At 37.3% G+C, this 23,554-nt stretch overlaps 1 pseudogene; it reads left to right on the plus strand.

Moving 5' to 3' along the window:
* Window positions 1–23,554, plus strand: part of LOC110219292 (large ribosomal subunit protein eL37-like) — a 64,217-nt pseudogene that overhangs the window by 6,682 nt on the left and 33,981 nt on the right.

Consider the following 23,554-nt stretch of genomic DNA (forward strand, 5'->3'; position numbering starts at 1 on the left):
TGTTGTTGTTATTGTTGTTGTTTTCCAGTTACTCATTAGCTATCTTCTTTTCAGTGACATTTTTTTTCTAATTACACCAAGAGGTGTCAGATTTGCTGCTTACAGGTTGTCAGCTATCCATAAAACTCCTGAGTCTCACTCAAACCAGTTTAAAGTATTATTTTAATTAACTATTAAATGAAATTAAATAACTTAAACAGTCAATGAATAATTATTAATAATGAATGATGATTAATTTCAATAATTAATTTTTAATTAATAATATGTCATAGACAAAGTTAATTTGTGGTTCTCTAAGTCAACATTCAGCCCACCGGAATCTATTTCTGTGTGAGGTCTACACAACAGATTTAACCTGTAGCAGTCATCCTGTATATTCCCTTGTTTCTGCTCATTTCACTCTGCATCCGTTCAAATTATTCTTCCAATGTGTCACTTAATTATAAAGACCTTACTTTAAAGCTCTCTTTGAAAGGCTTGGTTAGAAATAGCGGATATGTCATATAAATTATTTCCTCTTTATTCTCATTGCCACCATTTCAGTACAGGCCCTCACTTTTGCACTGGGCTTCTCCATAATCTCTTTATACTTTCCTGCCTATGTACTCTCATATTTCTAATCCATTCTTTATACAACCATCTAACCAACCTTTAATGTCATTAATCTTCAAATCGGTGTCTGAAGTAATTGATAGCGGGCTGAACTTGGAGTGGGCAATAGCTAGGTTCACATTCTACCCTGGGCATTTTCAAGTTGCATGATCTTGGCCAAGTCTCTTGACTTCTTTCATTCTCAGTTTGTCTAAATGCAAATTAGGTGAATGCATAGCTATACTATTTACAGAGCTATGATGAGATTCAAATGAGACTAAGTATGTAAAGCACTTTATAAACCTTAAATTTTCATATACATGTAAGTTATGACCATTATTCCTCATGTATAGTCTTGGTCATGTCACTACTATGCTCAAAAATCTGCAGAAGTTTTTCTGATTTAAAAAGCTTAAACTCCTTTGTCTGTTACTCAATACTCTCTACAACTTTGTGCCACACTATCTTTTCAGCTTTATCTCAAACATACATGCTACATTCTAGTCAAATTGTTAATCCTGCTCACAATTCATTCATTAGGACTTTTCTAATTCTGATCCTGATTTCTGTAATGTCAGTCTTTATCCTTCATTGACCATCAAATTCCTGCTTATCCTTTGAAGACCAACAAATTCCAAAGCCTTATTTCTCATTGACTGTTGCATATTCTTGGGGATCAAAGTGCTTTCTTCTGTTCTATTTTCTAATTTTTCTAATATTTTCTTCCTGTGTTCCACTGGATCATCCTCTGTATATCTTGGGACACATGAGCCCCACTTTGAAGACCACTTACTTAGGTAAAGAAAAGAACCTATCTAACCCAGAATAACAAAAAAGGAAATGAGGTTCTATGCTTACCATATGTTTTTTTTCTTTTATGATGAGAGAAGTGATTTCATCTTTCCAGTTTTGTTAATGCCTTGCTGGTAAAGGTATTATTTTATGAAATCTTCCCGTAATTTCTTTCCTTCCCTGGGCCTTGATTAGAACTATATGTTTGTTTTGTTTTTTCATGAGCTTATTTTCTGGTTTATATTATAATTATTTAGGTACAAGACGTCATGGCATAATGGCTAAGAGTTGGTACATAGTGGGAACTCAAAGGGTACACAGTTTCATATAGGTGTGACAAGAATTGCATGAACTTTCACTTGGCCCTTTGTGCTCATATGTGAGCTACAGAATAACCCCACAGTACTCCTGATTCTTCATGGAAAAAAATAATACTGTGCCTTAAGGGGGATTTTTTAAACTTAGAATTGAAGGGTTCTCAAGAGCCACCCTAAGAGTAAGGAAATATTAGGATCAATTCCTGTCTCTGACACACAAGACAATGGATATGTCTCCAAAACTCTCAGTGACTCTAGAAAACTCTCTAAAATTATACCTTGCAGACAAATATCTAATCTGCAGTAGTGGAAGGGTTTCCCATGCCAGGAGTTTCCAGCACTGATGAAATCACAGTTTGGTATCAAAAACCAAAATAGAAGTTGTTTGGGGATGTAACACACCCAAAGCTATACTAGAGTCAGCTCACACTGGCTGAAGCCAATTGTTGAATTTTCATTTTGAGCATTTAAAATTTGAAAATAGGCAAATATTACATATCAAGGCTAGATTCATTATTTTATTGATTATCTGGACTTAATGAAATGGTAAAGAAAATATCAATAATACTGATTAAACTTAAACATGTTGTGCATGTATTTTGTTTGTTTACAGAGTGCTAGCTGTTGAATATTTACTAGCACACTTCTGATCATATTCCTCCCTTAGATTATGAGTTCTATTGATAACATTATATGCAGTTTATTTATTCATCTTTACAACACCAGCAGGATCTAATTCAGTGACCTACCTGTACCTAGCAAGAACAAAATAAATAAAATTTTAGCTCACTGGATAGAACACAGGAAGAACTGAGTTCAAATTTGGCCTCAATTACTTACTAGCTGTGTGACCCTGGGCAAGTCACTTAAGCCTGTTTGCTTTAGTTTCCTCATCTGTATAATGAGCTGGGGAAGGAAATGACAAAGCACTCCAGTATCTTTCCCAAGAAAATTCCAAAAAGGGTCACAAAGAGTTGGACACAGTGGAAATGACTAAACAACAACAAAGTGAGCCTAATAACCTCCCCCCTTCCCAAGGTTGTTGTGAGAGTCAAATGATATAATATTTGCAATGTGCTTTACAAATCTTAAAGTGCTATATACACATCATTATGGTGATGATGATGATGATGATGATGATGATGACGATGATGGTGGTAGTGATGGTGGTGGTAGTGGTGGTGATGGCAGTAAAAAGAGTGGAATTCAAAAGATCATTTCTCTCCTGAGAAGCTATTATTTCCTGATTATTCATACTGTTTTCTAACAAGGATTTATTGGTTCTTTGTATATCTCTGGGTGTTTTTTTTAGGATACAGGAACTTTTAGTCCAAGTGTTATTGATGGTCTGTTGAATGTTGATGGAAATAGGATAGAAAGAGGGCACAAGGTAAGGTTACATAAAGATGGTTTGTTATTATCCACATCTGTATCATCCTTTATCCTCTGTCGTAGATTTTGTTATTTTTGTTTTGTTTTATTTGTTTTTTGTTTGTTTTGTTTTCCCCCATTCACATACAAGTTGAAGATATGTAGGGATAGTGAGATTTACTCAACTTGTTTGTGAAGCAAATTATTAGTGACATGGATGAAGTCACTGTCCTGGAATTTCAACTTGAATCAAATTACATGCTCCTGGCTACCCACCAGTTTTTACAGAAGCTGGTCTGCTACTCAATATATAACTTAGTTGAGACCACAATGAAAAAAAAAGAAAGAAAATGAAAAAGTAATTGCAACTTTTTTCAATGCTTCTCTGACAATATGTTGTAATTGATTTGTAGGTCAACATGTCCATATGTAAGTGGGCCACTTAGCCTTCTCAAATGAGGGGAAAAATTCAAAGCCATACAAAATGAATAACTTTATTGATTTTACTGTACTTCAGCCAGATAACCAAAATCCTTTCCAAGTGGAACCTTGATTTTGTATCTTTATCTGCTATTCTAGTTATAGGATCATAGCTTTAGAGGTAAAAAGGACCCTCAGAGACTATCTAGTCCAATATCCTGTTTCATGGGTGCGAAAACTCAGGCCCATTTTATGGATAATGGAGTTTAAGTGACTTGCCCAAGGTCAAAGAGGTAGTATGTATCAGAGGTAATCAATCAATCAATAAACATGTATTAAGTATCAACCATGCATCAGGCACTATGATAAAGCACTGGGGATACCATGGAAAAGCAAAAATAGTCTCTGTCCTTGAGGAGGCTACATTGAATGGGGAGACCACATGAATATAAATCTAATGGTACACAAAAGTCACAGAAAGACAAGAAGGAAAGAAACCTTAGACGGAAAGGAATTGACCTCTAGGATTACCAGTGAAGTCCTACAGCAGGAGGTAACATTTGCCCTGAGATTTGAAGGAAGCCAAGAATTCTAGGAGATGGAAGTCAGAAGGTTGGGCATTCCAGAAATAATAGCCAGTTCAAAGGCACAGAGATAGGAGATGAAACATTGTGTGGGAGGAGTAGCAATTAGACCTATACAGCTGGATTATTGAGTGTGTGTAGAGAGGAATAGTGTGTGAGAAGCCTGGAAAGGTTTGAAAGAGCAGTTTGAGAAGATTTTTAAATGCAAAAAAGGTAATGTATATTTGAACTAGAGAAAATAAAGAGTCACTGGAATTTATTGACTAAGAGGCTTAGATAGTTTAACCTGTGCTTTGGGAAAATGAATACTGTAGGTCTCTGGAGAATGGATTGAAGTGGAAAGATATTAATTAAAGACAAATTAAAATGATAATGAAATAGTCCAGGGAAGAGGGGATAAAGGTCTGAACTAGGTTAGTGTCTGCCTGAGCAGAGAGAAAGGAGATATACGCAAGAGAGATTGTGGAGGTGGAAGCATAAAGATTTAGCAAATGATGGGATATGTGAAATGAGTGAGCAAATGAGAATGATATCGCATTGTGAACTTGAGTAGCTGGGAGGATGATAGGATCTTCAATAATAGTAGGAAAGTTGACCTTAGGGATAAGATTAGAGGCAAAGATACTGGGTTCTGTTTTGGACATGCTGAGTTAGAGATGCCTACAGAACCTCCATTTTGAAAGATCTAATGAACAGACAGGAGTTAGAGTTCCAGCTCCAAAAATTATCAGTTGTATGACATTGGACAAGTCCTTATCTCTAAGTGAGAAATGAGATAATAGTTACAGTATCTACCTCATACTATTTTTGTAGGGAATGCACTTTGTAAACCATAAAATGCTATATTAATTTGAGTTATTACTGAAATTATTTTTATTAATTACAACAATTGCACTGACTAAGAAAGCATGGAAAGGTTACAACCTTACTACACTAAGGCAACGTGTGGAACACCACACAACATTACTACACTAAGGTAATGAGTGGAACACCATTAAGACCATAAATCAATCAAAGCCTCAAAATATTACTGTGGTGAGTAGTGAGACATTTTCCCTCAGCTACTCCTTCTATTTGAACGACTGAGAGGAATAAAAGGTATCTGAATGTCAGGAAATGATATTGATAACTTGTGGAAATCCAGGGAAAGGGAACCTCTGGCAACCTGGGAGAGAAGATTCTACCTCTGACCAATGGAGAGTAACATGGAAAGACAGGGCTTGTATGGGGAGAGGGGATACTTCCATTGAAGTAGCTCTGATATTAGGGTTTATAAGTCATTATGGAACTTTATAAACACCTTTGGGACTAATGGTTGCTCATTCAAGAATCTCTGTTTTGGTTTTCTTCTTTAAGTAAAACTAATATTTGGAATTGCCTGCTAGCAAATGAAGGCTTTGTTCTTAGGGTACTGGGGAGGGAGTACTATGCATATTTAGAGTCAGCTTAAATAACATCTCAGGACTTCATCACTATATTTCAGCTGCCCTCGCATCTTGGAACTTCTCTCAGCACATGAGACTTCATTTGCTAAAACATCCCTTTGCCCCTTTCTCCAAATAATGAATTCATCCCAAGGCCTACATACGAGGGATGGGATCAGGCCAAAAAAGCTTTCTTCTCCTTTTGGCTCTGCTTCTGATCCCATGCCCCTGCTTGGGTACCTTCCTTACTCCCTCCACACCCACTTTATAGCTCTTTTTTGTGTATTGACTTCCCCAACTGAAATGTAAGCTGTTCAAGGGCAGCGTTTTCTTCTTGTAGTTGCATCTCTGTGCTTAGCACAGTGTCTGGAATATAGTAAAATGTTAATGAATGCTTCTTGCTTTGCCTCTCCCACAGAGACTGTGGTTATTATTAAGCAACAAAACCAGTTGGGTAATGGCTAAACAAATTGTGGCATATGTTCGTGATGGAATATTACTCTGCTGTGAGAAATGATGAACTTGATGATTTTAGGAAAAACCTGGAAAGACTTGCATGAAATAATGAAGAGTGAAATGAGCAGAACCAATAGAAGTGTAGTATATGGAAAGAGCAATATTGTTTTAAGAACAACTTGGAGGAATCAAGTCATTCTGACTATTATAAATACCCAAAATGACTGCAAAGATCCTATGAAGGAAGACGTTGTTTGCACCCAGAGAAAGGACTGACACATATGTGCATATACATACATACATTCTTGTGTCTAATGGTAGCCATCTCTAGGGTGAAGAAGGGGGGGGAAATTTCACAATAAAGTTTCACATAAAGGAATAGCAAGTTGTACGTAATAGATCTGCTGTTTCAGGTGCAGTTCTCTTTTTTTCTATTCTACTTTGTTATGAAAATGTTTTATTTAAGTTCATAGTTAAAAAAGAACAAATAAAAAAGAAGCAACAGAACCTTGTACTATGACAGGTTAAATATCAATCTGCCTAGAATCTGTGATGAGTTTAAATCTGATTCCAAAGGAATTGTTAACTATAATGACAAAAGATATTGGTAGGATTTCTTTATCAGATATAGGTAGACTAGATCGCCACTGAGCTCTTTTACAAATCTAAAATTATCTGATTTTGTGATTCTTCTCATAAAGAGAATAGTCTGAAGCCTGTAGGCAAGAGGAAGGAGAAGGGAACAAGTATTTATTGAATATCTACTTTGTGCCAGGCACCGTGCTAAACATCCAAATATCTCATTGGATCCTCACAACAACCCTGTGAGGTAGATGTGATTATTATTCCCATTTTACAATTGAGAAAGTGCAGGCAATCAGAGATTAAGTGATTTGCCCAGTGTCTCATAGTAAGAGTCTGAGAACAGACTTGAACTCAGGTCTTCTTGACTCCAGGCCTAGTGCTCTATGGATGTGTCACCAAGCTGCTTAGGTAGGAAAGTCACATAAGTCTATGTTCCCTGTCTTCCAATTGTAGTCAAAAGAGCAAAGGTGTGGATAGCCCCATATAATAAACTAACAGACAGAGCTAGAAGCACCATTCTCATGAGGTACTCTCCACAAAAGACACCCCATGCCACTGGTACTTGCATTGGGAATCAACTTCAGGAAGTCAGATTGATTGAGGTGATTGGTAAAGGTAAAATATAGGACCTTTCTGGAATCCTTGACCTGCAGGGGAATGGGAAAATGAATCATAGCAACATCACATTTCAAAGACAGCTAACTTAAAAATGTGCAAGATATTGAACGGGCACAGAACCAAATCAAATATTTGACATTTCTGAAATTTCCATATGTTGTACACTATCGAAAATGTTATTTGCCTGCATCGACTTTTAACAAGGGGCAGTTCTACGCATAAATCTTGTGCTCCCATGACAGATTCCCTCTCCCCCACATATTCTGGCACCAGCTCCTTCTAATGGGAATGTTGTTGGCCATACATGTTGTACCCTAATGGTCCCCAGACACTAAGTCTCCAGTGCTTGTATTCAAGTAGGAGAGTCATAAATGAACAAACAGTTCCTCCACTGCTGAGTGACGAGAGAAATAGGAAGTAGGAATGGCTCAAACAACCAATCAACCAACTGTGTGCCAAGCCAATGTACCGGGTGCTTAGAGACACAAAGACAGAACTGGCACAATCCTCACCTTTAAAATTATATTTTATGCAGGGAAACAACACATGCCTACAGAAGAATATACAAAATCTACATGAAATAAATAAATACTGATTTTGTTGGGAGGAGGAACTAGATGTTAGGGGGATAAGGAACGGCTTCCCATAAGAGATGGCATTTGAACTGAACTCAAAGTGAGCTAAGGAGTCTATGAGGTGGCAGGGAGCAAGAAGTGCAAGGCAGATGTATAGGACAGCCTATGAAAAGGAACAGAGATGGAAGATGGGATAGTCTGTTTGAGGAATATCAAGGAATCCAGTTTGGCTTGGCCATGGAATGAACGAGAGGGACGTTTATATATTACAGTTCCATACTGATGAACTAAAGCCAGGTGGTAACGGGCCTTAAATGCTGTACAGAAGAGTTTGTCTCTGATCCTTGACGTAATAGGGAGCCACTGGAGTTTATTGAACAGGCGATTGACTTGGTCAGACATAAGCTTTAGGAATATCATTTTGGCAGCTATGCAGAATGGACTGAAGAATGGAGAGACCTTGTGGAGGCCAATAAACACTTCCTTATGCAGAAAAGCTGTTTGTTTCACAATTGTTCAGTCAAAGAAACCATTTGAACACTTGGAATCAGGGATACAGAAGCTTTAATTAGGTTCCCCTAATGTAATCTTGGGGCAGCTAGGTGGTTCAATGGATAGAGTACCAGGACTGCAGACGGGAAGACCTGAGTTAAAATCTAGCCTCGGACATTTACTAGCTATTTGACCTTGGGCAAGCCATTTAACCTTGCTTGCCTCACTTTCTTCATTTGTAAGATGAGTTGGAAAAGGAAATAGCAAACTACTCCAGAAACTTTGCCAAGAAAACCCCAAATCAGGTCATGAAGAGTTATACAGGACTAAAAACACCTGAGGAACAACAAATACAGTCTTTCCCCCTAGGGTCCCCATTCGTTGCTCTGTCTCCTTGTCCTTTTACCGACAAAAATGACTTTTTGATGCCAGTTCAGCCAACTGAGATCAACAAGATAAAATGAAAATCTTTTTTTGTTTGTTTTTTGGTGAGGCAATTGGGGTTAAGTGACTTGCCCAGAGTCACACAGCTAGTGAGTGTTATGTGTCTGAGGCTGGATTTGAACTCAGGTCCTCCTGACTCCAGGGCCAGTGCTCTATCCACTGTGCCACCTAGCTGCCCTAATAAAATGAAATTGTTCCCACCCCTCTGCTACCCACCCCTATTCCTCGCTGCTCTGACTTCCATTTCTGCTCGAAAAGGCAGGTCCCAGGGCCTAAAGACTAGTTTCCACAAGCAGGGCTACCCTAATCAAAATTCTTGATCTTTGTTTTTAGAAGTTCCCTTCTTTTAAGGTCCCCTCCTCCCTTTGGCTCCCTGAACACCTGTGATCTTCCCTCCTAGTCCTTGAACCATTGTGCTTCCTACCCATGGATGCTCAGACATTCAATACGCTTTAATTAAGATTATCGTATGCCCAACATCATAGGATAAGGGTGCTCAGAGTGAAAACCATGCTTTTTCAGGTTTCTCTACACCACTCAAGACTTAGCTATGCATGTTTTCACTTCCGTTCTTCTCTTCCCCTCCATCACTCCACACCCCATCTCCTCCAGGTTAAATTCTTTCTAGCTTCAGAGTTCAAGGCAGTAGGGATCATAAGGATTCTCATTCTAGATGGATTTATTACTTACGTGACTTTGAGTAAGTTACTTCACCTCCCTGGGCTTATTGTCTTTTTTGCAAAATAAAGGAGTTAGAATAAATAACTGGCATTTCAGAGTATACTTTTCCAATCACATATCTCAGCCAATATGTGCCAGATGTGGGACTTCAACTCAAATATTTCTAACTTTGAATCCAAGTCTCTATTGACTACGTGAGGGTTACTTTGCAATTTGCTACTACTCTTATAATTTAATCTAGGCTAATGTGAGAAGAGGAGAAGAACTAAACAAATCTAGAGGCCTTTCACCAAATGTCTCAATAACATATATACATTTCAAGGATGGCCTAAACTATGCATACCCTTTGACCTAGCAATTCTATTACTAGGCATATACCTCAAATAAATCAAATAAAGAATAAAGGATAAACATGTACAAAAGAATCCATAATTGCATCTTGGTTGTAGCAAATAACTGGAAACAAAGGGATGCTCATCAGTTGGGGAATGACTAAACAAATTATGGCATAGGAATATTATTGTGCTTTAAAAATGATAAAAAAAAAGATGGTTTCAGAGAAATCAGAGAAAACCTGTATGAACTAGTGTAGAGTGAAGTGAGCAAAACAAGAACAATTATATAATAACCACAACATCATTTAAAAATAGTGTTGAATGACTTTTAGAACTCTAATCAATGCAATGGCCAAATAGTACTCCATAGTATGCTGATGAGGGATGCCACCCACCTCCTGAGACAGGGATGATAGACGTAAGGTACAGAATGGGACATATATACATGGAAGTAGCAATTGGACAAGTACAAGAATAACCAGGAGAGAGTAATTGAGTAGGGGGTAATAGAATTTTTAATTGCCAAAATTCTAAAAAGTTCAAGGAGGATGAGAACTGAGAAAATACTATGTAACTTAGTAATTAAAAGGTTATTAATAATCTGGGGAGAGAACAATTTTTGAAAACAGTGGGATCCAAAACCAGATTGCATGGGGCTAATGAGTAAGTATGTGGTAGCAGAGTGGAAGCCACAAAGGTCAACTTTTCTTTCGAATACATTTACTAGTAAAGGGGTGGAGAGAGATAGGGAAATAGATTGAGGGGGAAATAAAAAGAAAGTTGTTCTTGCCTTGAAACTGTGGGTTCATTTCAAACTTTTGTCCTCAGTCCTCTCTCTTCTCTCTAATTTTTCTTGTGGAGATCTCGTCTATTCACCATAGCTTTAAGTTTACCTCCACGGATACAAATCCCAAATCTATACTGAGATCTAGACCTGTTATTCAAAAATCTTGCTTGAAATTTTCTTTTAGATATCCCATCAACACCAAAAACTTAATATATCCAGAAATGAACTCATCATCTCCTCTAAGGCTTCCCCTCCTTCCATCTTACCAATTTCCATTGATGACAATACTATCATACCAGCTAACCAGTCTCAAGACCTCTGAGCTATCTTTCTTGGACTTTTCTCTTTTTAAATCCCTCACACCTGATTAATTACTAAGTCCTGTTAATTTTAGCTACACAGTATCAATATCTTCCTCTCCATTCATGCTGTCATCATTTTAATTCAGACAGTTATCACTTCTAATATACGCTTTTATAATAACCTTCTAGCTGGTTTCTTAGCCTCTAGCCAGCCCTTTTTTCCAATCCATCTGCCACACAGTTGCCAAATGATCTTTCCCCTAAGTTCTTGCCAAGTCCCTACTCTGTTCAAAAACTTTCAATGGTTCCCTATTGCTTTATAAGATAAAATAAAAATTCCTTAGCATGGCACCTAAAGCCCTTCACAATATGGCTCCAACCTACTTTTCCCATTTTATTTCACAACATTTCCCTTTTCAAACTAAGGTGCATCTAAACTGGACTGTGGTCTTATTGCCTGATTTCCTTCTGCACTCTCCTGCCTTCCATACAGATTACACATGCTTGAAACAAGCTCCCTACTCATCTCTGTCTACTGAAATTCTTCTTTGACTTCAAAGAATAGATGAGGTATTCCTTCCTTCATTAAGAGAGAAAAAGGAAAGAAGGAAGACAAGAAGGATGGAAGGAAGGAAGGAAGGAAGGAAGGAAGGAAGGAAGGAAGGAAGGAAGGAAGGAAGGAAGGAAGGAAGGAAAGAAGAAAGGAAGGAAGGAAAGAAGGAAGGAAGGGAGGGAGGGAGGGAGGGAGAAAGGCAGGAAGAAAAAGAAAGAAAAGAAACAAAAAGAAATGAAAAGAAGGAAAGGGAAGGGGGAAAAAAACCCTTACAATTATTCCTATTTTTTTTCTCTTGGGAATTGCTTTACAATCTGGAAGAATCTGGTTTGGGTTGTTTTTGTTTTTGTTTTTTTTCTTTTTTTTGCATACACTGGTTAGTTGTGACTGTGGAAAACTTGCAATCATCCTTAATATTCTTCCTAGGAAAACATTTTTTTTTCCTTTGGATGCTAATTTGTTTTCCCTAAATCCAAAGACATGCCATTGAGTTTCAACTACAACAAAACACCTCTTACAAAATATAACTTTTGTAATTGCAGAAGTAGAGACAAGTTGTGTCCTTTTAAAAATTTTATCCATTTTATTCTATCATTTTATCCTAGTATCTCAATAATAGTCTGTACTCACTAGATACTGAATAAAAGTTTGTTGTTATTTTTCTGTTGTTGTTTTGTGGGGCAATAATCATGATGTGAAAATTTTTGGTTTATTCTGGGACCTATGAGAAGTGAACAAGCCAAAAAGTGAAGTAGTGATGCCAAAGCACGCAAGTCCCAGTCTCTTCAAGGGCAACTTACTGTTGAGACAACAACAGAAGTTGGAGCTGCGTGATGGTGTACTATTCTAGAATGTCACTGGTCCCACACATGCTATTAAGAAACAATTGGTGCAACCCTGTGCATTTTGCTCTATGGCCATGAACGTTTTTCATGACAACTGTGTAACACACAAGGCAAAGACATATGAGTCAGGGAGTGCCCTTAGAACCAGCAAGAAATATGTGTGTGTCTGTGTGTGTGTGTGTGTGTGTGTGTGTGTATGTATGTGTAAAATTTTTTGGTTAGTCAATTGGGGTTAAGTGACTAGCCCAGAATCACACAGCTAATGAGTGTTATGTGTCTGAGGCCGAATTTGAACTTAGGTCCTCCTAAATCCAGGGCCGGTGCTCTATCCACTGTGCCACCTAGCTTCCTCAAGAAATATTTTTTTAATTTTTAATTTTTTAAAGCTTTGTTTTTGTTTTTGTTTTAAGCAATTGGGGTTAAGTGACTTGTGTCAGCCAGTAAGTGTCAAGTGTTTGGTCTGAGACTGCATTTGAACTCAGGTCCTCCTGACTTCAGGCGCCAGTGCTTTATCCACTGTGCTACCTAGCTGCTCCCCCCCCCGAAATATTTTAATGGGCTAACATGGCTGCAGATATCTCTGAGACAAGTAAGATTTGTGCTTATTGTGTATAAAGAAAAGTACCAGCAACTTATGCCGTTTGTTTGGATAATATGGATACTAACACATTTTTGAAACATTTTGAAAAAGGCACGTGTTACCCTTTGCAGAAAGGAGATATTAAGAACATAAACTATATATTGATAGTGACTGAGCACTTCATAAGGCATGCACAGGCATATCTACTCAGGAATAAAATCTTTCCAAGTGTCTTCTCCATATAGTAACTTCTCTATGGAATAAGAATTAAACTCTGTTTTCTCAAAATGTCTCACTAGACTTTCTCAAAACTCCCTTGGAAATAATTGATGTTAATTCTTTTTCAATGCCTTCTGGCACATAGTAAGTGCTTAATAAATGCTTTTTGACCGACCGACTGCAGTCTTACAAGATGACAATTAACTCTGTCACTCCTCAAGATTCCATTCCCTCTCTCTTAAAGGAATGATAACTACATCCAGGCTTCTTACAGGGGCTATTTAAACTGGAGTTATACTACATATTCTGTAAATGCTAGACTTTTTTTTTTTTTACAAATTACAAGCATGTGTCACACAGTCCCTATCATTTACTTGTATAATCTACATTCATCACTAATTCCAGGTTGCTTAAGAATAAACCATGTATAATTTCTACTGGCAATGACCTGGTCCTGGCTTGCCATCATAAACCTTTATTTTTCCACAAACAAATTTCTGTGACTCACCCATTTGTTAGGTGCTCTTTGTCAACATTATTTTAGCTGAGTTCAAGTGGATATCACCAAAAGAGGGTTTTTTGATTCCACTCTTGGACCTTGGCTATTCAACCCCAGGTATTGAGTTGGACCTGTGAAGATGGGGTTTCTGAAGTTAGACGTGAAGGGTAGATGGATGGTAGGGCATAGTGGCAACTGTGTCATTAACATTTTGTGAGGCAGATGTCTCAGAATTCTGTGTGGAATATTGTGGAAATAGTTATCTATTTTTTTAAACCAGTTTTTCAGTTCCTTACTAAGAAAAACAACCTAAGCAGTGAGAGGAACTGCATGGTACATTTTGCTTTTGTTTGTTGATTCTTTTTTATCCAACACTTAGCACAGAGCCTGATAAATAGTAGGTACTTAATAAATGCTTGTTTACTTGACACAGCAGCTTGACTTGACCACATAGTTTATACATAGACGCACAACATGGAATCTCCATGTGGAAGACTAAGCACCCTGAAGGTCATAGCTAACTATTTCTTTGTTCTTTTAAAACAGTGAATAATTTTATCAAAAAATGTCATTGTAGGGCCAAGCAATGTGTAGATAATTTACACCATGACTTTCTTTTTTTTCTGAATACAAGATTGGATTCAGGGCAAGAAATTCATGTCTCTAAGATTAAATACCCTAGCCTCTTAAAAGTCCATTGGCATTTATATCATTAAATTAACTTGTAGCCAGAGGTGGACACAATGTCTTCTGGCATCCAAACAGCAAGATGTCAGCAATCTGTTACATGGTATGTTGTCTGTGGAGATTATCGTAGTTAAAAAAGAAACGTTGAGCCGTCTTTTCCCTTAGAAGAGAAATTGATGAATAATAAAACAATTACTTATTAAAGATCTTGGCAACTATAAAGTCTGTGAATTAATTTCTAGTTATGTTGGTCCACATTCTCAGGAAGCTATACTTGCTATCTTCATCATTGATGCTTGTCAAAGACGAGGGTTTCAGAAGACAAAAGCAGGTTTGAGGAGTGTCTCTTAGAATTCTGTGTAGAATATTGTGGAAATATTTCTCTCCCTCTCTCTCTTTTTTTTTAAACCAGCTCTTCAGCTCCCTACTAAGAAAAACAACCTAAGCAGAGAAAGGAACTGCACAGTACGTTTTGCTTTTGTTTGTTGATTCTCATTTAACCATATGTGCTTATAGGTTAAAAAAAAATAAAATAGAAAGTTGAGGTAACTCTCCACAATATAACTTAAGCCTGAAATGGCTCTTTGTATATTATATGCATATGTATGTGTGTATGTGTGTGTGTGTGTGTGTGTGTGTGTGTGTAGGTATGTATGTATATGTATGTGTATATACATATATCTTATATATATACAATATTGTGTATGATATATACACATAATATTGCGCATTATGTGTGTATATACATTTTTTCTTTCAGTAGCCACCTAATTAGAATCCCTGCCTTAAGTGTCTCCCTACTCCAATCCATCCTCCACACAGATGCTATAGTGATTTTACTGAAGTAAATATCTATTCCTCTACTCAGTAAACTCCAGTGTTCTACTGACTTTAGATTAATATTATTTCATCTTCATGTCATCATTTTTAATCATATTTTTGTAATATGTATAATATAATTTTTAGTATAGTAGCCCATGCACAAATTGTATAATAATTAAATGTACATTTATTGGGACCATATTAAAATATTTAATGCTAGGAATGTAAAATTTTTTAAAAAATTGACACCTGTGGTCCAGAGTATGGAACATTAACTCTCAAAGCTGGAATTGATCTTATGAATATGATCTAAACATAGGTGTAGTTAGTCCTGTGCCTATAATTTCCACTCTGCTACCCATATCATTCTGTGCTCATGTTAGTAATATGAAAATGATTAAGTCATTTCCCATCTTTGAGAAATGTACCTCAAATGTACCTTTCTCTGTAAAAACTAGAGAGTTAGAGTACATGGTCTTTCCAACTCAAAAAGTCTGGAAGTCTTATCAGTTATTAACAACTAAGCTTGAATTATTTTATCACATTGTGTAAGATAATATGATTAATAAATACTAAATAATAATAATAGCTCACATTTCTATTGCCCTTTAAATCTATAAATTCTTTGTGGAAATCAACTTATTTGATCTTCAAAACAAATCATAAGATATGTACTATTGTAATCTCCATGTTCTAGATATGAAAACTGAGGCTCATTGAGATTAAATTACTTGCCCTAGGGATTTGTTCTGTGAAGTTTGGATTCCATTAAAGGGCTGCACTTGAGGACCTAGAGGACGACATGTGGCCTCAAGACCACAGGTTCCTCAACCCCTCCCTAGTGTTACATAGCTAGTAAGACTACAAGATGGTATTTGAATGAGTCTTCCTGACTACAAGAATAGTGTTGTATTCACTATGACTCTAGCTCAAGCCCCAAGAAGGATGGGATCCACCGAGGGCAGCCTAAGCCCAAAAGGAAGAAGGCAAGTACAAGAGGAGGAGAGAAAAGCAATTGAAATCAACTTTACACACTTCATAATTTTTCTTATGTGTGGTCTTAGAATGTGCCAATGTACTGATTTGCACACATATTTGCATATGTATATTGTTGACTGCCTTCCTGATGTTTTTCCTGGAATACTTGACTTCTGTATCCAGCAAAGGACTTCATTCTGTTAATTCCGAGGCTGCAGAAAAGTTGCCTTCCAGAATGGATCACTCATATGGGAAAGTTATAAAATATATGTAGGAAAGAGAAATCATTCCCTTATACATAACTTCAGATACCTACAGGTAGCTTCTTTCCGTAGCACCTAGCATAGATCCTGAAATGTAGTAGGTACTTAATAAATGTCTGTTGATTGATAGATTAATTTCCACTACCCTTTGCCTATCAAATTGTAGGATGAAGTCAATATAGTCAATTTATAGAGTTCTGCCTCTATTATTATTATGAATCTGAATGGATTAATGGCAGAATGAATGTTCTTTGGGGAGTAATCTAAGTGTTATATTTACATTTGACTTGGAATTATTTGCATGGAGGAATTTCAAATACAAATATTTTAATAGCCTAACATGTAGGGAGAGTGAGAGACACTGTAGGCACTTCTGTTTTCCCTTAAAAAAAATAGTTTTCTTTACTTTTTATAGGAATTTTAATGAGACCATAATTACGACAGCAAGAGGGAAAAAAAAGTAGATGTTAAAGACTTGCTGTTACTTTATATATGGTGGGCCCTGGATACACATCCATACAAGTACACACACACACACACACACGTATATATACACATACATATTGCATAAATACATGCGTATGTGCATATTGTGTGCATATGCATACATGTGCATTACATGCACACATACACACATGAATATGTGGATATCTGTACATACATGCATTATATGTGTGTATATATACATGCACATATAATTATATATACACATGTGTGTACATATGCACACACATACTGTTTCTTATGTATGCATACACATTCGTGTATATAATGTGTTATACATGCATACATATGCATACATACATGTGTATATACATGCATGTGTGTATGTGGGTGCTTTCCCAAAGTGGTGTGAGAGTAGGGAGGAGCAGAGAATTGATTTGACTTAGTCAAACTGGGAGAAACTGAGCCTATCATAAGCTATGAGCTAGCAGCATATCTCAGCCATGCAGGGATTCTGAACTAGACAGAGGAGAAGGAACTTAGTCACGGAGGAAAGAGTGATTGGTAGCAGCAACCATCAAAGTAACTTAATGGCAGATAAGAGAAGGAAAGAGAAGACTGCAAGTGTTTTAGGATACAAGGCCTGAGACTAAAGTTTGAACATTGGAGGTTGGGTTCCAGTGACTATATATCTGATCATAAGGAAATGACTCTGCAGGGGTGGCTGGCTTGACTGACCTTCCTGAGTGCAATTCATACCTTTGAGGGCTACTAAAGGGTTAATTCCCATTTTCCCCTTCCCTGATGCCTATAGTAGGCAGGGGCTTTTGATATTACTCTCTCTATGAAAACAAATTATCCTTATTTCCTGATTCTGTCTGCTATAGATTATAAATTATCATAATTACTTTGTTATTCAAGTATATTACTTATTTGTATGTAGAGGAAGGGCTAGGTAGAGTGCTAGTGACTAGCTGGGTGGTTGTTGTTCAGTTATTTCAGTCATGCCTGACTCTTTGTGATCCCATTTGGGGTTTTCTTGGCAAAGGTTCTGGAGTGGTTTACCATTTCCTCCTTCAGCTCATTTTCGAGATGAGGAAACTGAAGCAAACAGAGTTAAGTGACTTGCCCAGGGTCACATGGTCTTTAGACCAGGTCTTTCTGACTCCAACTCTGGCACTCTATCCACTGCACCTCCTAGCTGCCCTAGATGGGTACACAGTGTTAAATAGATCAGAGGTTTAAACCTTTATCCAGAATGTTAAATTTTCCCGCTTGGGGTTCAGAACAAAATAGAGTGTCAGTGATTTCTTTTCATTGAAATTAACTGTTACAAGCTCCAAAATGAAGAGACAGATGAACCATATGATACGGAATCATCCAACCTCAGTGAAGTCATTTGTAAACTAGATTCAGGCCTGTTAAAAGCATAGATGCCTCGGAGAACATCCAGCCTCTGAAGTGATATACAGGCCAAGAAAAGGTCACACCTCCTGGGATGCCCAATGAGAGCAGAAAGATACAGCTTATAAAGAATTGGTCCTATCAACACTTCTATGTTGAAAGCAGGCCAGAAGAGCAGGTTTTTTCTTTTTCTTCTCTCTAAGTCTCCAAACCTTTCCAAGAGTAAAGTTTGTTGATTACATAGATAGAGACATGAACATAAATATAGACATAGATGTAGAGACAGAGATAGCAATGATAGAAATATATTGTAGCACTGACCGGGGATAACCTTCAAACTTGAGTTTGTTCTCTGAGACTATGAACCTCAGAAGGTAGCTACTGCTACTGCTATTACTCCTCCTCCTCCTCCTCCTCCTGCTCCTCCTCCTCCTCCTCTTACTCTCAGGGCTCTAGGGACAACCTTTGGGAACTAAGTTTCTAGCTCTATTGCTCCTGACCCTCCACCAATGTGTAAAAATAACCAACTAGTTGACTTCATTAGCTTCTAGCCAAGGCATTTACTAAGGTGGTGTAAACATTCCCCTCAAAAGCCTAGAACATCATGTCTTAAAAATAAATACAGTTCCATGGAAAGAATAGATTCAAACTTATGGGGCAAAATGGTGGTGGCACACATATGCAGAATACAGATGTAACAAAGAAGTGACTCATAGACCCCAGTACCTTATAGCCTCAAAGTCCTTGTCGGAGTTCAGAGTCAGCTTTTTTCTCTGGGGCAAGGGGTCATGCTCCTTGACATCATTGCTGTCTTTGAGCAATTGTCATTTTGCGTCCATTACTCCTAGGTAGAACTCATTGTTTCTTAAAAAAGCAATTTCCATCAATGATGACCACAATGATTCTGTTGCCACTACTCCTTTCACCTTTCACCTCTAACCACTGATAGGATCCCTGATGGAACCTTGGAATTTTTTAAACTCATAGGTCTGCTCTTAGATACATCTACCCCAAAGTTGCTTCTGGATGACTAATTCAAAATATGAAAAATAGGAGAGAAGCAGACTATCTCAAGCATAAGCTTACCCAGTTTAGGGCACATGCTTGAGACAATCTTGGGTCCAGATGAGAGACCAGGAAATTCCTTTTCGTATACCTTGTTCTCCATAGTTGATGGAGAGAGAAGTCCTCCCTTTTCAAAGTCAGGAGGGAGGAACTAGGGGTGAGGCTGAAGAGTCATAACGTGCATAGAGACAGAGAGATAAACTGACAAAGAGATAAACACAGAGAAATGGGCTCTTATTATATGCATACTTGTTTCTTAGGATCTGTGTTTAGTCTTGTGCCATTTAACATTTTTTATTAATGACTATAAAAGGATAGATAGAATGCTCATCAAATTTGTAGATGAGGACAAGCTCAGAGGGATAGCAAACAAACAGTGTATAATACAGGATCCAAAACAATCTTAAACTAGAGTATTGATCTGAGTGTATATATATATACGTATATATATATATATATACTATATATATACATATATATAGTATATATATATATACATATATACGTATATATATATATACACAATATATATACATATATATATAGTATATATATATATATACACACTGTAAAAGTATGAATCAAATACAAACACACATCAAGCCTTACCCAAAAACAATCAACTTCATACTATAGCAGCATCACAAAAGGAATTGTTAGACAAGAAGTTTGCATAAAAGAGATCTAGAGAGTTCAGTAAATAGTAAGTTCAATATGAATCAGCAGTGTGATGTGGCAGCCAGAAATATTAATTAGAGCTTACACTGCACTAAGAGAGGAACAGATTCTAGAAATTAAGAGTCCATAGTCCCAATGTACTCTTCCTTCAGCAGGCCATATGTGGAGTAATGTGTTTAATTTTGGGTACAATAGTTGAGGAGGGATATTGACAGACTGGAATACACTCAATGAAGGGAAGCTGGGATGTTGAAAGGCCCAGCATCCAGAAAGCAGAATGGACTGCCTCAAGAAGTAGTATATTCTCCTTCATCTGAGATGTCCAAGTAGAGGCTTTCATGACTACTTCTTGGCTACGTTATAATAAGGATTCCTTTCCAGGTAAAGGTCACACTAGATGTCTGCTGAAGCCCCCAACTAAAGCCTATGATTCTATGAGATCTTTCTGGATTCTGTCTCTATCATCCAAGATTTTAGTTATCCCTCCATCAAACTAATTATTTACAAAAGTGTTGAAGAGTATGGGGTGGCTAGATGGTGCAGTGAATACAGTGCCAGGACTAGAGTCAGGAAGACTGATTTCTGGAGTTCAAATCTGGCCTCAGACACTTATTAGCTATGTAATCCTGGGTAAGTCACTTAACCTTGCTTGCCTCAGTTTCCTCATCTATAAAATGAGCTGGGGAAGGAAATGGCAGACTACTTCAGTATCCAGCCAAAAAAAACCCCAAATGGAGTCACGAAGAGTTAGACATGACTGAAAATGACTGAACAACAACAAAAGTTGAAGAGTACAAGGCCTAAGATCCCTAGATTCACAGAATTGACTTTCAGATGGTCTAATTCACTTTCCTTTTTTTGATTCAATTAGACCTTATCAGAGGTATATTTACTATTCTGGAGTCTATGAATATGAATAAAATAAATTTTAAGTTCCCAGAATGTTACCCTTAGTTATCACACAGGAAAATAATTCTGAGAAGGGGTAAGAAGATGATTGTCACGTAGAATTTTGCACTTTAAAGAATAATGGATTTAGCCAGAGTCAGGACCTCTGGGTGTGAGACTGTACTCTGCATTTACTAGTCACATGACCTTGTATCAAATTGCTTCATTTCTCTGTGCCTCAGAACCCTTAACAATACAATATTATCCCATGGGATTATTGTGAGAAAAGTGGCTAAATTAAAAGAAGAAACAGAAGAATAATTTGTGCAGTGACTACAATAATGTAAAGGAAAACAACACTGAAAGGAATTAAGATGAATATAGTAACCAACTCAGACTTCAGAGTTTTGATGATGAAGCATGTCTCAGGCTTCTCAGAAGAATGGTGGGAGATTACAGGTGTGAATAAGGTGTACACATTGTCAGATTTAGTCAATATGTTGTTTTTTTGTTTGTTTGTTTGTTTAACTATGTTAATTTCTCAGAAGGAAGAGAAAGTACCTTGGTGAGACTAGTCATTGGGAATTGACAGCAAAAGAAAGCATTAATAAAATATGTATCATTTAAAATCATTAAATAAATGAACCATCAGTAAATGGTTGCTGAATTGAATGCTGATCAAAAGTCATCCCAAATCAAAAGGCAAAAGCAAATAACCAGCCCCTAGTAACCTCTTAGTTAGTTTATATAATGCCCCTTCCAGATAAGAGGTCCTGAAACCAAAAAAAAAAAAAAAGGCATTAATACAAGGTATTTCAGGCACAGCTGCAGATCAGTGAGGAGAAGGGATAGGGAGATTATTTGGGAGAAAGGGGTTTTCAGCACCCTTCACATCACACCTCAAAGGCAGTTGCTTGCTCTGCCTGATGCTGATGGCCCAAATGATAATCAGTACTGATTCCTGGGCTTTTGATTCCCCACTCCCACCAAGTGTTCACAGCCTTTGCTTTTTATATGAAATTTATGTACTGAGTGGTTTGATTTATAGGGCTACATTATGTGTAAAACACATGTGAGAAGGGGCCTTGTCCAGGTTGGTGTTACCAAACTTCACTTAAGAATTTATCTGGGTGTCTCTACCTTGGTGTCAGATTTCATGAACACAGAAATTCATATACAAAAAGGTACATTGTCAACACTTTTTAAAAAAATTATGCTTTCCATCTTTCCACTAAATCCACATTCTTGGCTGCAAGGCCAGAGGTAGGGTGGGAAACAGAAAGTACTTGAGTGAGCAGAAAGTGCAATGGGTTTTTCCAATGGCCTTTCCTCAGTCCTCATCCTTTTTGACATATGACACATTATCTCTGGACTCCAGTCATTTTCACTGGCTAATCCTTATGCCACCTGGTTTCTCTAGCTTCCTTAAAGTCTCAGCTAATGTCTCCCCTTTTGCAAGAAGCCTTACATTCCCTTTTCCCTCTTTAATATTAGTGTCTTCACTCTGATAATTATCTCAAACTTACTGTGTATATTGATTATTTGTACATAGTTGTTTGCATGTTGTCTCCTTTATTAGACTGTGAGCTCTTTGAGATCAGGGATTTTTTTCCTTCTACTTGGAATTCCTAGCACTTAGCACAGTGCCTGACATATATTAGGCACTTAATGTGTAATTGTTGACTTGACTTGACCTCTCCGAAGCATTTGGCAATGGATTCTGGGTTCTCTCTCTGCATGTCTGACTGCTCATTATCAAGTTTATTTTACTGAATTATCATTTATATCTTTCCTCATACTGGATATCCCCCAAGGCTCTATCCTGAGTCCTCTCTTCTTTTCTCTCTGCATTCTCAGTAATCTCATCAACACTCAAGAGTTCAATTATCAGCTCTATGCAAATGATTCTGATACACACACACACACATACACACACACATACACACACACACACACAGTCTCATGTCACCAACTGCCTATTGGACATGTTGAACTGAATGTTCTCTAAGCATCTCAAAACCAACAGGTCCAAAATATAACTCAATATCTTTCAATCCCAATCTCACTCTTCATCTGAACTTCTGTGTTTTGGTCAAGAACATCACCATCCTTCTAGTTGCCCAGGTTCATAAGCGCAGAGTCAACCTCACCTCCTCACATGTTCTCACTCTTCATATGCAATCAATTGACAAGTCTTGTTGTTTCTACCTCCGCAACATTTTAACCTACGAGCGTGTTGGTTTTCTGCCTATGAGGTTTTCTGCCTACAAAATTTAAACTTTTAATGCCAAAAAGGATGATGGTGATGATGATGATGATGATGATGATGATAAGAAAATTTAATAAAAATCAAGTTCTATTCAAATTGGTGAGATGGTTTGAATTGATTCCTATGTAACTTGAACTAATTCAGTTCATTGCATAAATACTCAAAGATTGAGGAGGAATTCTTCTAAGGATTTCTAGAGAACTTTCATCCTGCTGGGTTGGTTTTGCTCTTAAGCCATTATATTCCCCAGTATTTTAACCTTCTTCTATGCTTCTTTATTTGAAGCCTTTAGGAAATTATAAAAGACAAAAATCCTAATTCTCTCCTTCTGTCTCGTTGTACCATAAAGGGAGAGGGAGCACCTATTGTCTCTAATATGAGACATATGTGTTCCAATCTCCAGGCTCTCATACACCTCCCCACAGCACAACTGAACAATCCTTTCCTGCCTCATTGGAATATTAGCTGAAATTACAGACAGAGATAGCTCCTGAGGAGTTAATAATTGCCTTTATTTCCCCAATTTAAAAAAACTTGTAAAATGATATGTGCCGTTGGTATGGTATCTATTTTAGCCTCAATTCAA

This window comes from Phascolarctos cinereus, unplaced genomic scaffold (genome assembly GCF_003287225.1).
Source record: "Phascolarctos cinereus isolate Bilbo 61053 unplaced genomic scaffold, phaCin_HiC Scaffold_5;HRSCAF=322, whole genome shotgun sequence".
Lineage (NCBI taxonomy): Eukaryota > Metazoa > Chordata > Mammalia > Diprotodontia > Phascolarctidae > Phascolarctos > Phascolarctos cinereus.